The sequence below is a fragment of the Sceloporus undulatus genome, chromosome 1 (assembly GCF_019175285.1).
Source record: "Sceloporus undulatus isolate JIND9_A2432 ecotype Alabama chromosome 1, SceUnd_v1.1, whole genome shotgun sequence".
In the NCBI taxonomy this organism is placed as follows: Eukaryota; Metazoa; Chordata; class Lepidosauria; order Squamata; family Phrynosomatidae; genus Sceloporus; species Sceloporus undulatus.
In genome coordinates, this window is record NC_056522.1 from 223,939,118 (window position 1) to 223,957,733 (window position 18,616).

The following is an 18,616-nucleotide window of genomic DNA, read 5'->3' on the forward strand; positions in this document are numbered from 1 at the left end:
AGGATAGATGGAAATAAAATAAATAGTTTAATGAAGTATGTTCTTGCTATTTTAATAACTGGTTTTCTTGATAGTTTTGTTATTAGCCTCCATTTGCTAGTGGTTTATTTTATTTTTATTGTATGTTTTAATAGTTTTTAAGTCTTATTGGTAACTACATTTAAAGTTTTCTTTTTAACTGAAAAATAGAATACAATTAGGTTTTAAGGCATTACTCAAAAGAGGGAAAGAAAAAAGCCATTAAAACTGGCTGGTCCTAAAAATAAATAGTGGCATTTGAGGCTTACAATATAGTCATATCCATTTCTAGTCAGAAGTATAACCTATTGTGTTCAGTGAAGGTCAATCCCAGAAAAGTGTGCATAGAACTGGAGGATTAAGCTGCTCTCATGCGTCAATATTTAAAAAACAAAAACAAAACAAAACAAAAAACCCACCTATACTGAGGTTTTCATAATATGCACATATATAAAGATTTAATTGAATTAAAGGCAGATCAATGAACAATTTATTTAATTGTATGACTGTCAACTTTGAACCAGTTTGTCTATTTCCAGAATGCATGGCTCTGTGAATATACTTCCCCCCCTCTAGGTTTAGTGGAGGGTAAACATGTGGTCCTTTCATTGGGAGCCATGAGGTGTTTCATGAGCTGGCACTAATGAGAAAACAGAAAATAAGCCCCTTAAGGTGTTATTCCCACAACATGGATGGCAGCTGCAAATAGGGTTGTGGAAGTGTACTGACTGCTGTTAACCATTGCCATGTTTAAACTCTAGATAATCAATTGAAGCACTGAAGCTCTGGAGCAGACAAGCAAATTTTGCCCCAGTCCAGCCACCCTTTTCCCCAATGGGAACAAGGGTTATTGAAAATAATACCCTTTCTTTCGATCCCTGTTGATAATAACTACAAATGTTGAAGACCAGTACTGGTATATAATGTATATTTTCATAATGCTTCAGTACATTTTGAACAGATGTATTGGCAATCATGATGTATTTGGTGACTGTGGTGTATTCTGTGGCTGTCAGTGTCTCACTCATGCTACAAACTTGAAATCACATCTTCAGTTTAAGGAGCAGAAGAATATTGACTTGTACATAACTTTCCCTTCTTAGTTCTACTGGTTTTCCTTATCACTCCATTTACATATTGTACTGTTTTATGGAAGATAGGTTTTAATAAAGTGTGATGGGCTTTACAGTCATGTGTTGTAGCTTAAACTCACAATAAATAATTGACATTCCAGTCTTAAAAACGTATCTGTGGAAAGTAGGCCATTCATTTACACGAAGAGAATAAGTGATTGCTAAGGAAATTCTGTTGGCTAAATGTTATGGTGCAATTTCCAAGTTTAGGATGTGGGTATTAGTGACTAAATCTAATATACATCTGTAGCTTATGATTTAAGGAGTATATATGATTTGAATTGCCCAACTCTGCATCAGTTTGCCAATTATCAGAGAATGCATGAGGATGGAATAATGGTTGCTTCTGGCAGGGCTTCAACTCAGAAGAAGTGTAAAATCTCACTCTGCACTGAAGCATCAGTTAATAAGGTTGTAGATGTGCAGACAAATTCATATGTGAATCCATGCGTGTTCAACTACTGACTTTGTGGAGTAATTTTTGCCCTTGAACTTGTCTATTTTTAATCACTGACATTTGTTATTCTGTTCATTTTAAGAATTTAGATGCACACACACACTGCATTGAGTAACTGTCAACCCACTAGTAGTTCCACAAAGCAAACCCTGGGAACTGTTCCTTGCAGTATGGCTCATTACTTATAGGGCAGTATAAATCAGAAAACATTGTACAGCAGGGATGAGGAACACATGACCTTATTTGTTTAGAGATTACAACTACTCACATGTTTTCCCTCATCTTCCATCTTACTAATTGATGGAAATTGTGGTCCAAAGACACTTGGAAGGCCACATAGTCCACACCTTGTTGTAGAAGACAGGAAGACCTTTTGGTGAAGGAATTTCTTTTTAAGTCACTCATTTTTGTATTAGTAATACAGTGGGCCCTTAGTATCCACTGATATTTGGTTCCTGGACACTGCCCCCTGCCCGAATACCAAAATCGATGGATGCTCAAGTCCCATTAAATCACGTCCCATTTACAATGGCATAGTAAAATGGTTGCTTTTTGCTTTTTGGAATTTATTTTTTTAAAAAAAATATTTTTCAAGCCATGAATAGTTGAAACTGTCAATAAAGAATTCTTGGATACTGAGGGCTGATTATATAGCAGCAACATCAATAGAAGTTATAAAAGCTGCACTATCACTGGCAAGTGTAAAGTGGCAAGAAGGATAAAATTTGTACAATATCATAGCATTTCACAGAGCCCCCAAGACCATATCCCCTATAGTATAGAATCTTTGGTAAACTGTGGTATATATCTTTTAAAAAACTGAAATTATATGTGAAGGGGCAAGGAGATCAATGGCATCAAACAGTCATTATTACAGCCCAATTATCCAACGTAAAAACACTAGGAGGAGTTTCAGATTCCATTGATATGACCAAGTATGTTGAAAAATACCTTGCATTAGACCGGACTATTGATTTATTTTAAAATCAATGTATTGATTTATTTGTTTAAAATAAATATATTTTAATTTATATATTTTAAATCAATTTTGAGTTGAACCTCATAAAATAGCTTACAGAAAAACATCAAAACACTAGTTAATTGTGATGTTTATGGATAGATGCCTAGTGACTTCCAAGTCAATAGAGTAGTGGATCTGCTCGGAATTTTAATCTAAACTTCAAGGGAGTTATCCATGGAGCTGAAACCTATCTCCAAATAGGTTCAGCATCTTGGAGAACTCTACTAAATTTCAGGCTAAAACCTAGGGCAGATTCACTGAGTTTATGGAGCTGCCACTAAGTAAAATTTCATTTACATATACCTACCAATGATATGCTACCTGATTTCACCATCAATAATCACACCATGGAAATGTTCATTAGAACATGGAGCTATCTGACACATATAGGAAGACTTCTCTTCCGCTGGACCAGAGATAAAGACTGGCTAACAGATCCACCACTACACAAACAGTGAAAATACTCAGGATTTTACAACTGCTCTTCCTGTAGCTATTCTTAGTTGAACAGGAATTCTGCCATAGCTAGACCTCAGCTTGAAGCAAATGAAAGAGAAGAAGTAGTAAAATCCACTATCCCCATTGTGGTAAACCAACTAGCCACTGCTGCCAAAGTTATAACCATAGTCCCTGGAAGCTGCCCTTCCTCTCTGTTACCTGGAGCCACTGTGGAGAGTATCTGTGGCCCAATGAAGGTGAAGCCAGTCAGATGGTGCCATAATGGGAGGCATGAAATGGCAAGAGTCAATCCAGCTCTGCTCAGATGTTATAACCTCTGCTGGTGGTCCTTAAAGCTATGACAGACTTGATGTCCATCTAGCTCACTACTCTAGTTTCATGCCTGCTACAACCAAATCTGAGACCCTTTGAGTGCAAAGCATGTGCTCCACCGCTGAACTATGGCCTTTCTTTGTGTCAACAGAAGGTTTATTATTGATATCTTCTGAACTGGCATGAAATGAATAATTTCACAAATATGTGAATTAATTTTTAACTGACCTGTAAAGTTTCCTACATTAACTATAGTCATAGTACTGTGATATTAGTCCAGGAATGAAGACCACTAGTAACAGCTGCAGATTATTTTCTTTTGTTGAAAGATTACAGCTCTTTTTATAAATGACCCTTTCTGAATCATATAAAAGAATATGTCATATTCTATTATTTATGCCCAAACTCAAGAGGCAATCAAGTCAGTGTTACAGTGTTGCTGTATTACAATAGGAAATGAAGACCAGGGTGCAGAAACAAAAATACTCATGACCACTCATAAAGCCACACATTCATGAGCAAATAAATGGGAAGGCACAAGAATAGCCAGTTGTTTATTATTTATTTTTCCCCATTTTTTCACCTTGTACAGACCAAATAATATCTAAATAGCTGGGGCCGAGAAATCTGAAAGACTGTATTCCCCCTCCCTCCCCATGAACTTGTCCATCCTAAGCTGAATTTCTGGGTTTTAGTAGGAGCCTTTTGTGTTTCCCACTATCAGTAGACTGGCTGGTCAGTATCTGTGACAGGACATTCTCTTCTGTGGCATCTTCATTGTGGGACTCCTTTCCAAGGGAAGTCATCTATATCTAGATCAAAACTAATGTGCCAATATCTGAATAGCTTTTGGGGAACCTGCTGGACAGATACATAATATTTATTACATGAATAACAATACAAGATAAGATTTGGGTACAAGCTGAAACATATAACTGTACTATATCCCTGTTCTTTATTATTATTATTATTATTATTATTACAATGGTATAATTTATCTGAATGTAAGATACCTTGTTAATATTCCCCTGCCTTTTCTTCCTGGCCTCTTATGGATCTGATTTTGAAAATGATATCAGTGCTATTATTTAGCTGTCTTGCCATGTCTTTATGAACTGGTGTATGAAGCTGTCAATTAGGGCAAATTAAATATGATTTCCATTAGATCAATACAATTTTATTTATGTGTCTGGTGTAGCTACACAAACCACTTTCCATTATGACTTATTTGTGAGTGGATCATTTCCATTTATTTTTAAATGCTTTATTGTTGCTACTGTAGCTACAACTAGATGTCTGAAACCAGATGTTGGTTACAATGATAGTGGAGAAGGCTTTTAATATTACCTGGTGATAAATTTAGTTCATGTTCTTCTCCTTTTGTTCCTTCTTTTCCTGGACGTAAGTAACTTATCCTAGTGAGGTTGTTTCTGTGCTGACACTTAAAGGACTGTGGATGATATAAGGTGGAATGTCACTTTTTGGAATTGACCAAAATAGTCGGTACAATAAATTATCCTTGTGCAAATCTTAGTTTGAACACTGAATTTATATTTGTCGATGGTATAGCTAAAGAAAAAGAAGAAACTTCATTTTTTTCCTGTGTTGGGGCAGCAATGAGAAAATAACCCTGCTACTGTTTTCTAGGTTCTCAGGTACCATTTTGATCATGCTCTGTTTAGAAACTTGTCTGAGTTTTTTTAAAAAAGATTTTTTGCAGCTCTCTGAGGAACAGGACATATAGAATTTGAAAAGGAAGAATCCAAGCAGAGATTTTGGCATTGTCATGTGTTAAACATTTGTGGCAGTCCTGTCACCTGTGTTGAAAGCTATTAACTAGGAAACTTGCAGTTTGAGATGAAGGAAACTTCAATTTTTGTTGTTGTTGTGTGCCTTCAATTTGTTTCTGACTTATGGCAACCCTAAGGTGAACCTATCATGAGATTTTCTTGGTATGATTTGTTCAAAGGAGGTTTACCATTGCCTTCTCCTGAGGCTGACAGCATGTGACATGTCCAGGGTCACCCAATGGATTTTATGGCTGAGTGGGGAATTGAAACTTGATATCCAGAGTTGCAGTCCAACACTCAAATCATTATGCCAAGTTACAGTCAGCCCTTGGTATCCAAGGGGAATCTGTTCTGGACCCGTCCTCCAGCCCCCGTATACCAAAATCTGCAGATGCTAAAGCTCTTGTTGTCCCCAGTGGTAGCATGTGCACATGGCCACACCATCCATTAGTGACACTAGGGACAACAGAACCTAATGACGGTGTGGCTGTGTGCACACACAACCATAGGATAATGGGGGCTATCCCTAATGGTGGTGCAGCCACATGCATTGGAGGCAACGTGGGCTTGCCATCTGGATATGCTTGGATCCATGAATGCAAGCCTATGGATACTGAGGGCTGACTGTATTTTATTGTGAACACTTAGACAACTTAGTTTCCTTTTTTCTAGAAGCAGTCTCTTGAGGAAGGATATGGTGATGGTTGCTATACGTTATCGAACTGCTTCCCAAGGGAAGCTTGCCTCTGTCATTTATCTAGCACTTTTTATTGAGGTGAGCTTTTGGCAGTTCACCTGTGAACTGAGAAAGGGACATTTTAAAAAGTGTTGTTTTGTTACTTTATAGTGTGCTCTTTAATTCAATAGTGTTTTAGTATTAAAATTTAATACTAAATACTAAATTTAATTGTGGTTTAGCATTACATTCAGCATTACATTTTTTCTCATTTTTTCTGTAACTCTTACAAGTTTCCTTGAGTCCTAGTTTTAGGGAAAAGGTGGGACATGCACACACAATGAATGAATAAGTAAGTTAGTAGGCAAGTAAATAAATACATTTAATAGTTGAATTCTTCTGAACAACTCAGAAACTGCTTTGCATGCACTACTGCAAAAATAATAATAATAAGCTTTCATTGGCATCAGTTTATGCTACAAATGAATTATAACTTGGGTGAATTTCACATGCAAAAGGCAGGTTGAGATACTCCCAGGTCACCTCTGTTCAGGTTGAGGGCCCTGATGCTTCCTTTACTGTGCACATGGCACCACAGTCTGAATGTCTGATGATCAGAAACAATATCAGTTAACTTGAATGAAAGATGTGGCATTGTGGGGAGCACTGTGGGGGTTCTTGTAACCTTTCCCTTGTTCACCATACATTGGAGTATGGTCTCCCTCTTTTCTTCTCAAATGCAACAGTGCAGTTGTAGAATCATATAGAAAACAAGCTTGCTCCCTCCTCAATATGACATCCCTTCAAATAATTAAACAGGGTGATATGATAGCCCTGTTTAAATATTTGAAGGGATGTCATATTGAGGAGGTAGCAAGCTTGTTTTCTGCTGCTCCAGAGACTAGGACCCAGAGCAATGGATGCAAGCTGCAGGAAAAGAGATTCCACCTCAACATTAGGAGGAATTTCCTGACAGTAAGGGCTGTTCGACAGTGGAACACACTTCCTCGGAGTGTAGTGGAGTCTCCCTCCTTGGAGGTCTTCAAATGGAGGCTGGATGGCCATCTGTCGGGGATGCTTTGATCTGGATTTCCTGCATGGCAAGGGGTTGGACTGGATGGCCCTAGTGGTCTCTTCCAACTCTATGATTCTATGATTCTAGATTAGAAAAGCTCCTTTTCTGGGCTGCAGTTCCCAGAATATCACAGCAAACATGACCAATAATGTTTCAAAACTCTGGTATGGGCTAGATTTTGGAGAAAAAGGTGGTAGGGATAGGGAGTGTTTGTGGGGATCTTTTTTTTTTTTTTTTTAAGGAAAGGCTCAGTGAAATGATCCCACAGGTATGCTAGATGGGCCAGAGAAATAATGTATATATGCTGTTTTTGGAACTCTCTTATAAGAGGCTTCCAAAGTGCAGAGTATTATTAAATCAAACCAGCCAACCTTCTTGAGTTTTATCCTTCACTAATAATTAACCTGCAAATGCTGCAAGTGCGGCTAATTAGGTCTTAAACAGAACCGTTTTTCAAATAAATGTGAACTCTGTGGGACATTAGCACTCTTTTCAGACAGGAAATGCGTGCCATTTAAGAGAGGATGGGGCTGTAGAGTCAGGGTAAGTATCAATGCTAACTCACTCTTAGCTCAAGCAGTTTCAAGACCCATTGCTCATTACTTTGAATGTGTCGTATTTGATCGGGTGACAAGACGTATTACGAAGAAGGAATTTTACAGATGGAAAGGAATATGTATGTAAAATGGCTTAATTTGTTCCTCCTCCCCCTCCTTCCTTCGCACTCCTTCTATACTGGCCAACCTTTGATAATGGAATTATTTTATGCCTTCTGCACTATCATCAGGCTGTGGATGAGTGCCCAAAGGCCACTGGCAAGAAAAATAAGATGGCTGTAAAAAAATGCAAACAAAAAAAATTGGGCAGAAGGGGGGAATGAAAAAGGTACATCCAATAACTTGCCTTTAAATTTAAAAGGGAACTAAATGAGGAACTTCTGGACAATTTATCTTGCTGTTTACAGATAACAAGTCACTTTGTTTTTATGTGCTCAGTCTAGTATTCCATAATTTATTTGAAAGAAGATGAGAAATAATGTAGATAAATGATGAAGTGTCAGGGTCTGACGCTCTTAAATGAAGCTATTATGGTCAAAGAGAAAACGTAAAACCTGCGGCTCATTATGAGAGTGTTCTACTTGTCAGTTAAGTGAAAAGGCCTGGAATGATTTCCAGTTTATTTGTCATTGCAGTTATTAAAGCTGTCTTTTTGGTGCCATGAAAATGAATTGAAGACTTTATTCCAAGTAAATTTGTACTAAAGCTTTCAGATGTATCTTATGTGAGCTCATTGAGGCAAGAAAACAGCTTAAAAGCTGAAATATTACAAGAAGGCAACTATTGAAGTCTTGAAATGTACATTTCTTTCTTTCTATTTTTTTTTTACAAAGTTGCACAAGTAAATGAAGGGTTTTATCTCCAGGGAAATACTGAACCTTAGGTTGTAGAGTGTTTTTTTTTTTAAAACATAGCATAGGTTTACTTTGATGAAAAAGAAATAGGGATTTGCTAATTGCACCAACATTTTTCCCCCTGAAAAGATTTGCATATGGTGTTCAGTATAAAGTTGTCTTATATAGCTGAGATAACTTTGTTTAATACATCAGCAAACACAAAAACGTTGGTCCAAAACACACCGCAGAAATAATCCAGTTTGAGGCAGCTTTAACTACTGTGGATCCAATAACTATAATTTCATCATCAGGATGACAATAAATCAATAGTGTTGTGAATCTACTTAAAGCCACACCCCAAACTTTAAAGGAGTGTGTGTGTGTGTGTGTGTGTGTGTGTGTGTGTATATAAAACATTTTTCTGTATGCTAACAAAAAATAGGATTATCTTCGATATTTCATACTCTGTCTTTCTTTCATTTCCAACCATATATATATATTACCATATAGCTCTACATTACATACATCTCTACATTACCAATCTCTATTCAACATATATCTCTACATTACTTATACACCATAATCCTTATGAAACTATACTTAATTACTTCCTCTAGTCGTCCTGATAGCTAGTCTTATCTATAAATCAGCTTTTTGTCTTATTCTCCAACCTAATATATGTAAAATAAATATTCTATTCATTATATCATTTAAAATAGTGTACTCCATAAAAAATATCAACATTTCCCCATACTTTTTCCTTTTCCTAGAAATATCTTGGTGTCAAAGAAGGGCCTTTTAATGTTTCTGTCTCTGCTTTTCTATCTCTCAGCTCACTTCACATAAAGTTCCAACTTAGACCAGAAATTTATCTTTTGAATATGTTGAACAAGATCCCTTCACCAATGGAAAGGAAGCATGGATGTATACTGTTGTATCTAACAGCAGCAAGAATGACATTAGCACAAAAATGGAAGGATAAAGATATTCTGAGCTCAGATGACTGGCTAACAAAGGTCTTGGAAATGAGAGAGATGGATAAGTTGACATCTCTTTTGAACAATAAAGATGTTAAGACAGTGGAAGAAGATTGGTCACCTGTAACTAAAATTTGTACCCAGAAGTGGTCTGAGAGATGGAAAAGTAAAGGAGTTATTCGATGTGTTCAACCAATTTTAGAGATAAGGGTTGGCATCTCACACAATTCCTTTAAAGCTCAAGTTAAAATCTGGACAGATCCATTCCTCCATTGACTTGGAAGTTACCAGCTGCCAGAGATATAATGCCAATTTGAAGGGAACAGTCTCCAGTGACAGGTAGGTGTTGGAACACTAAGTAATAAAACTTCTCCATTATCAAGTTATAGTTGCATCTGTTTAGCCATGGCATCATTTTTCTGAATTCTCTTTATTTTGATTAAGATGTCCATTGCAATGTAGAGAGAAACTATTATTTGAAAAGTAAGATAATTGCTTGTTTGTTTCATATTTTGTATTTCCACTGCATGGTCACAAAATCTAACATCTGTACAGGGAAAAAAAAAAAGGGGGGGGAGTTTCAGTGTTGACTATGAGTTGCATTAACTGGGATTTTCTCTTAAGTAAGCAGACAGAGAATTGTGTCTTGGACTCCAATTCTATGTATACAGTGGGATTCACTTCGATGTTAATAACAATAAAAGGCACAGTATTGCTCTGCCTCAAATGCTACATCGAACTAGAGGATGACAGATGTTGTTGAAATTATTTATTTTATATCTGTCCTGCTTTTCTCCTTGCACAGGTCCCACGATGGCTTGGGTCAGAGATATTTGTATCTAATGTGTGCTGGACATACAAGTACTAATAATGCCCATTTAGAGAGATGAAGAAACTTTAGATTGCAGTAAATTCAAACTGAACTGGGCCGGTTCTTCTCCATTTAGGTTTCTTTGTTTATCTTGCAAATTTCCTTGGGCTTTGTGTTTGGTTAAGCATTGCAGAGCTTTCTCTGGCATGGTAGTTTAGTCCTTCTTTTTATCTCTGCAGATTTCTTTTGCTGCACAGCCATGGATGGTCTCCAATAACTACTATGATAAATCAGAGTGCAGGCCTGAATCAGGGACTGTCCAATAAGAAATTACAGTCTTTTTTATTTTTTAAATTGAAAACGATGGAAGTACTAAATGCAATGCTTTAACTCCAAGCCTTAGCAATCTTACAGCAGCATAGTTGACATTTTATTGCAGATAATACAAATGTTATGACATGTCCTCAGGGTCAGGTTAAAAACAAAAAAGAGCTCCCCTATCCTCATCAGAAATAATCTGTCAGTTTTGTCATCAGATATTATAGCTGCCCTTGTGAGCTGTGTCACAGTTAAGGGTTTATCAGGCGCTACACTATACAGACCCTGATTTTCAGAGGTTTAGAACTGTAATAAAAAAATTCCCTCTGGGCTAAAAGTTGGCATTCACAGTCCCACAGGATTTTTTTAATTAAAGAGAGAGAGGAGAAATCAGTAAAGACTTTCTTGAGTGATAAGAGCACAGACAACAGAGACAAAAAAGACTATTCTTCATTTTAAAAAAATACTTTTAAATCTTTTTAATGGCTAGACTTGGAAATATTAAGCACCCAGCTATCTTTGCATAAGAGACTATTAAAAAGTAGAGTCCATGAAGGGGATAGGTGCCTGTTAGACAAGTGCTTTGTACTCATCACATGCATAAGTGTTGAGCCTTTGATGAGATGTGTAATTAGCCACACATTTCAAAAGCTCTTGGTCTCTCCTTCAGAAGAACCCAGGCATGAGGGAATTAGAATGTCTGATGCACAAATATAATGCTTAGGACACAGGATTCTGATGCTCCTCACATTTCTTGTGACATCCCCAAACTCATAGAAATTGGACTAAAACATATTTTTTCTGTACAGGAGTGTAGACTATGAGACTAATAATTATTCCTGTTTGGTAGATACAATCATATTATTTTCCAAGAATTTCAGTTGATCATATTATTCTGTCCATTATATCTCCAGTGTCTGCAACAGGTCCAATCCTGTGAGCCAATATATCAACTTATACGGGGCTCTGGTGAGTACTTAAGGAGGGTAATTTTTGTTCCAGTGCTCCTGGAATATACCAGAGAGCATCGTCACTTTACTGTCTGAAGGGGTCTGGAATCTGTAGTCCAAAGGATAGCCAAACATTTTGTAGTCCAAAATGGCATCCCCAAAGCAGCAGCCCATACTTTTGAACAAGTGGCAAAGTCTTGTTGGGGCCCCATTGTTTTTATGGTTCCTTTTGGTGATAATAGAGAAGGAATAAGACTGATTGCAATCTTTTAGCATTTGTGAAGCTTCTTTTGGCCAGTGGGAATGGCAGGAGTCAGCTGCTCCCCTATACCGATTCTTCTAATAGCAAACTTGAACAGTGAATACTAATGCCTGCATATCTACAATAGTCCCACTGACAAACAAAAAGGGAGGTGTCACCATGTTCAGAATACCCCAAGTTCAACATATTCTTACGGGGGAAAAACCAGGAAGCACTTTATCCAAGGCAGTAGAATGTGTTCAATTACCACAAGAAGTTGAACACTGGTTGAAAAAGACAACTGATATAATTTGACAATGTATGGGGTGGGGGCGGGGGTGGAGTGGAGTGGAAATATATTTAATGAAAGGGCATGTATGGGTGGTACCCTGGACTGGAATGGCACTCCATACTGCAACATTTCATTTTGATGGCCAATTTCCACACCTCATGCTGCATGTTGCTGTTATGACCTATGTTGTCTACCATGGGGGAAAGGGGCATGAGAAAACAAAAGCCAAAAACCAAGAGGCTTTCCAGTTGATTAAGGCTTGTTCACATGGATAAAATACCCCAAATTCCCACTTGGACTGCTGCACCCTGTTTTCAAGATGCAGTGCAAAATCCCTGAATTGGGTCCAGATTGTCTTCACGACACACCCAGTCTGGGGCTTTCTCCTTCTAACCTGCATTAGATAACTGTTTTACATTTAAAATGGGTTTTTGGCTCTCTTTGCAGCAATTATGGTGGCTGCTTTCACTTACAGTCATTGTGACCTGTTTGCACTGATGTGCCATGCACAAATCACTCTGAGGTCAAAATGAAGCACCCAGCATCAATAACATGGCTGGACACCTTGTTCTAACCTCAGCAGTAGTGTTGGGCAACGAACGGGGACTGCATGGGAAGGCAGCCAGCCATTGTCCACCATGAGAACTGAAAACCCACAGCAAAAAGCAGTTAAGGCAGGGGAAGGGGGGAGAGGTTGCCATAACATCTCATTTCATCCCATCCCTACAACTATCATTGCTACCTGTCTAGGGTCTCAAATGAGCTTTGGAGGCTGCTTTTCAAAGCTGGGAGATTTCAGACTTTGAAAAGTGGCCTCTGAAGTATACCTAGGATCTGGAATGCAGCCAGGTTGCAGGATGCAGGTGGGTATTATTGCTCATAAGTCACCACTTATTCTGTCGGGTGATTGCATCTCAGCTGCATCCTGGGTCCTTGGAGTCTGAAAGCTCCCAGCTTTGAAAAGCGGCCTCCAAAGCATGCCTGGAACCTGAGATGCAGCTGGGATGCAATCACCCAGCAGAATTGACAACGAATTACAAGCGATAATAACTTCCTGCATCCCACAACCTGGCTTCATGCCATTAGGGAACAGTCGAGTTCTTGGTCCATGCAATAATTTCCTAGATTGCCCTTTCCTCAGACTGAGACATTGTGGATGAAGTGGCAGAGGAAAGAACCTATAATCCTGTAACATACATGAGCCTAGCTGGCTTGCTGAAGAACTTTACCCACCACTTTCTATAGTTAGCGTAGATCTCCAAAAAGTTTGTCAGGCCTGATGTTTCATTCAAAGGGTGACATCATCTAAAAGAGGGCTTCCCAGTGGTACAGATATAAAGAGTATTTTAAAATATGTGGGAAAGGGTTGGAAAACATTTTTATTGATTTTTGAGAGACCCTGACAAGAAGAAACTTGGACTGATGAGAATCTCTGGTTTGGAAGTTATTCTGTACAATTTTTTTCTCCACTGGCTATCTCACGGTGCAATCATATCCTTTTTCAGTGAATAGTGAATATAATGAATACTTCTAAATATTTTTTTCACATCACATCACTAGTATATACCTCTTCTGCTAGGTCAGAGAACTGACTTTTCTTGGTGAGCAAGAAACCCTCTTTCCATTTAAAAAAATAAAAGTGGGGTCTGCTAATTCTGGCCCTCAGCTGATAGGCGAAGTAGCATAGACCAACCAGGTCAATCCCTGGGCTCACACAGTGGTGGGCTGGTATTTACACACCTGCACACTGCCACACCATGAACCCACTACTGCCCCATGCCCCATAACTGCCTTTGCCATTGTATCTGCACAGAAAACATCATTTGTGGCATGTAAGGGTGGAAATGGGGCACCTGGCTACACCCATGTTTCCAGGCACCTCCATCCAATATCACAGGCCATGATAGGGTTCTTCTGAGCAGACACAACAGTGGGGCAGTATGGGGCATGCAGTGCTGTCTGGAAACTCCACAGCAAACAATCAGTCTTTTTGAACCACGATTATTGGGCTGGATCCACCACATCTATGTCCAGTCTGCCTGATTGTGGCCCAAGGTTAATGGCCTTTGTCATCTGGACAGTACAACATTACGCAGGGGGGCCTTTTGGTCCATGCATACAGGCACTCTGTCTCTGAAAACAAGCACATAAAGGAAGAATCTCTGTATTTTGACTTCCTTGAGGAAAAAGTGAGGTATATGTGTGCATGTGTGCGTGCACTTTCAAGTCACCTGTCAACCTATAGTGACCCCAAGAATTTCACAGGGTTTTCTTAGGCAACAAACACCCAGAGGTGGTTTTGTCAGTTCCTTCCCCTGAATTACAGCCCACAGCACCTGGTACAAACCAGGGTTGATCCTACTTAGCTTCCAGGATAATACACATGATTATATCACTGAGTTTAAAGATAATCCAGACATCTATTCTTTTAAAATTTTTATGATGTACTTAGGCATGTTAAGATCAACATAGTTTTAGACTTAAAGGGGGTCGACAGACTGTCCCGAAAGGGTCAGCTGGAGCAGCACGTTTTTGCTCCTGAGGGAGCTTACAGCAACCAAACTGCATGGGCTCCCTCCACACCAAAAAGAACCCGCTAAAAGTTATTCGTTTTTGGCACATGTGGCCGCTGCCATCAGTGTGCCTTCGGTGCACTGTGGTGCATCGATGATGTAAGTGCGGCACCCCAACGTGCAGATGCTGCATTGTGCTTGTGTCATCATGGCAGCCCTGTGTGGATGGGAGGCCACCATGATGGCACTGCCGCTGCACGCTACTGCTCAGGAGTATGTGAATACTGTGCACTCCCGAGCCCTAATTTTGGCCTGAGGACAGCGCTTTCCACCCGTCTGTACCAGGCCAAAGTGAGTCATTTGCTTTACAAGAAGTGACGGTCACACCAGCACAGATGCTTTTACATAGGAATTATAGAAATTCATATCATATCAGGGTACCAGAGATGGTCATATGACATCTCTAGAAATAGAAGCAGTATGCCTCTGAAACAGCATTCTGTGCAATCATACTGTCTACATGATCACAGAGCATTCTCTGACAATGCTGGCTATTTGGCTTAGTAATAGAGATGAGCACCACCCCCTGTGGTTGGACACGACTTGACAACCTTGTCAATGGGGAATACCTTTACCTTTACACCTCTGAGTACTAGTTGCTAAGGAACAACAGTGAAAAATGGCTATTACTGTCATATCCTGCTTGTGAACTTTCCAAAGCACTCTGAATGGCTGTTATGGGAAACAGGGCTTGTTAGGTCTTGGGTGCTTTATGGGAAAGAGGGCTAGTGGGACTTGGTTGCATTCAGAAGCACTACTTCGTTGTGCTCTCATGACACTACAAAAGATAGTCCTCACTTTTAAAGTGGTAGTCATGGCCATGATTGGTCACTGGGTACGTTGGGATGGTCATACCAGAAACCAGCATGTTTGTTTCTGTAAAGCAGAAGTGGAGCAGACTGGTTTGCTCTTGCAAAATCAGAACACAATAACATCAGAACTGGACACACTTTTTTGGCATCAAGCATGCAACATTTGGAGCTCACATGATGTGTGTTTTCTCTCTCCCTCTCCCACCCACATCTCATTGTTTGTATAGCAGCTATAGTGGCAATGACATCTAGAGGAACTCACTATGTGCATCATCCTTCAAGAATTTTCCAAATAATCATAGTTTCATCCATTTTATTTGAGGAAAGTTTTTACTGAAAAGCTTCACTATGTGGCAAATAAATTTACAATTAAGGGGACCACAGGGAGGAGCTGCGAGCTAATATGAAAGAAGTTCTGGAGATCTCTTCTCTTTCTTGTCCCCCCCCCCCCTGTTTTGGAAAACAATTTCTTAATAAATACAAATTGTCTGGTGTTAAATAGCTTACATTTTTTTCAATTGTTCAAATAAAAGATACAGAAGCAGGACAAATGAACCTGAATATGTAGGAGAAAATCGCTAAACACTAGAAAGGTTACATGATTTATTATTCTTTGGAGTGGTTTTGATGTTGTGTCTCCCATGGGTCATACAAGGTATTTTCCTTTTAATGTTACAACAATCTTTTTTTTTTCTGTGCAAACATTTTATTTGCTTCCCAAATGTTTTGTGCACAGAAAAGAATGTCTGAGCAGAAGGCAATCTTAGCTTCTGCTTTAAGAATAATGTTAAGCATGTGGAGGATAAGGTGTATTGTATTGTTTCCTCAGAAATCTATGATTGCACTAATTTAAAATAAAATAATAAAATAAAATAAGTGGCTTCTGAAAGATAGTATCATAGTAATAAGATGTGATGTGATTTGGGTTTCCCATGTGTTCTGCAGCTATCCCTCATTTATGTCATACTTTCTCTCCCTGACAATTCTTCCATGACATCTATAATGAGATTAACCTTGCTTTATGTTTCAACATAATCTTGAGTATCAGCCAGGCATTATTTTTCTGGTTTTGTTGCTTTAATACCATATACTGAAAGATACCATCCTAACCATTTCTTGTCTGGCTGCACAATTGGCATGGGATTGATGGAATACACTCAGAGTTTGGGACTGGCATAATTATGATCAGACCTGGTTATGGTTCATGCACAGGCACTGCTTTTTCTCTCAGACTGATCTCCTTTTTTCATATTGTACTGTACTCTCAACAGGACTGATTGAATTCCTTTTAATATTCACACATCTCTCCAAAGTTGAAATTGCCACGTAGCTCTGTTGGAAAGTTTCTTTTGTATTCAGTATCTTGTTGTCTACTCAGTTTATAAATACTGTAGCCCAGTTATTTATGGGAATGTTTTCTAAAAGGAATCTATTTAATCCCTTCTCCTATAAATAACATTGTTTGCTTCTTTAAAAAACCCAAGCCCCAAAACCCAAAACTCAGCATGCATTTATTTTTAGTTTAATTCATTATATCACAGTCTGTGTCAGAAATAGATTCTGCCTATGTTTTGCACAACTGTGCTATTTTGTATTAATGCTCGTACTAATGTTTGACAATGCATAGATGTGTTAGGATGTAAATATGTTCATCAATTACTAGTTGAGCAGAGAGGCTTTGGAAAAATCAAATAAAATTTATAATATAATTGTTAGCACATGTTCTTGAGAGAGAGAGAGAGAGAGAGAGAGAGAGAGAGAGAGAAAGCAAATGTCCAAAGTCACAAATGAATTAAAGATAAATATCATTGACATGTGATAGTGTTTCTCTCCTTCCTTCTCTCTCTCTGATACATCTCTAACTTAGACTGCTTACCTAAACTTAAATACAGATACTGCATGTAAGAGTATTTGTTAAAATGTTAAGCTGACAAGTACAGAGTGTTGGCCATTATTTCTATTTGCGAGTCAGAGGTTTGAGCTATTCATTTTGTACTTCGACACTCAGCCGGGCAATTCCTTAAATTCCCAAAGCTTTTCAGATGGCTTCCTCAAGGACAGCTATCATGTCTTAGTTGCTTCAGTGACAGATGGGATACAATGTGTCATGTGATGGATAACATTGGAGCCACAGTACTTAATCCTTCTAATACTAATAGCTGCATTATCATAGAGATTTATGAGAATGTCAGCTCCAAGTTCCCAGTTCCATTCATAGGTTTTTTAAAACTTCAGCTGCAAAAAACATGCATCCATCCCATTAATTCTAATTATCATGGTTCATCTTCTCAGCAGTTTTGCACTCCCGGAACCTTTCAGTGCAAATTAACGTACCAAAAAAGTGTATTAATTAATATTTGTAGCTTTTAATTTCTGCAAGAGTGTTGTCTGGAAGCAGCTGGCAGTATGGGGGCTGCTGCTATTGAATCTTTGCCAAACAAGTGCAGATGTAATTTTGTTATCTCTTGCTTAGTCATTTACGCAAATTAATTTGAACAATTAGCCTTTTACTGGTCCTTCATGAATCATGCAAAAGGGATCTGCCAAAAAATTGCCAGTTGACAGAAAAGAATTGGTTAACACTGTAAGTCTGGTGGTGACAAGGTAATATGGTTTTCTGAGGAAATAAATTTTAACTCTGTCATCAAAGGTGCCTTTAATATTTCTCTTTGGATTTTACTTACTGAAGTGTGTGTGTGTGTGTGTGTGTGTGTGTGTGTGTGTGTGTTATTTAAGGCCAGGCCAGACATCTCCCAAGCACCTAGAAAATTTCAACAAGATAAAATAAAATTATTTTTCAAAAAGTTCTGGATGGAATTCTCATGAGTAAAACTCTGCTCACAGGACATTTCAGTTACAGGCTGGAGGAAATAAGACATTTGGCAGTTCCCCTTACCTCATGAATCCTGCTGAAACTATATAGCACACTACTGTGCACACAAATGGATGCTGCAGAGAGTGACCATCCTGCATCCAGTATCCTTACAATATTCAGTATTATTAAATTGGGTAGGTTCTTTGTCATGCTATCAATGCACTGGAGGATGAAGATGAGGATGAGGAAGAGCAGTAGTAGTTGTGGTCATTGACCCCATCACCAACACTACTGTCACTGTCATTGCTGTCATACTAGAATGGCATCAAGCCATTCAGCAATTCAGCAAGTTTCAGGGCATTATCCTACCACTTGTTACATATAGATGCTTTAGCATGGCATTAGATACATTCTTCTCAAAAATAACTTTTCATCTCTAACAAAAAGGGTTCACCAGGTTTGCATCCATTTTTCCCCATGTATAAGTGCATCG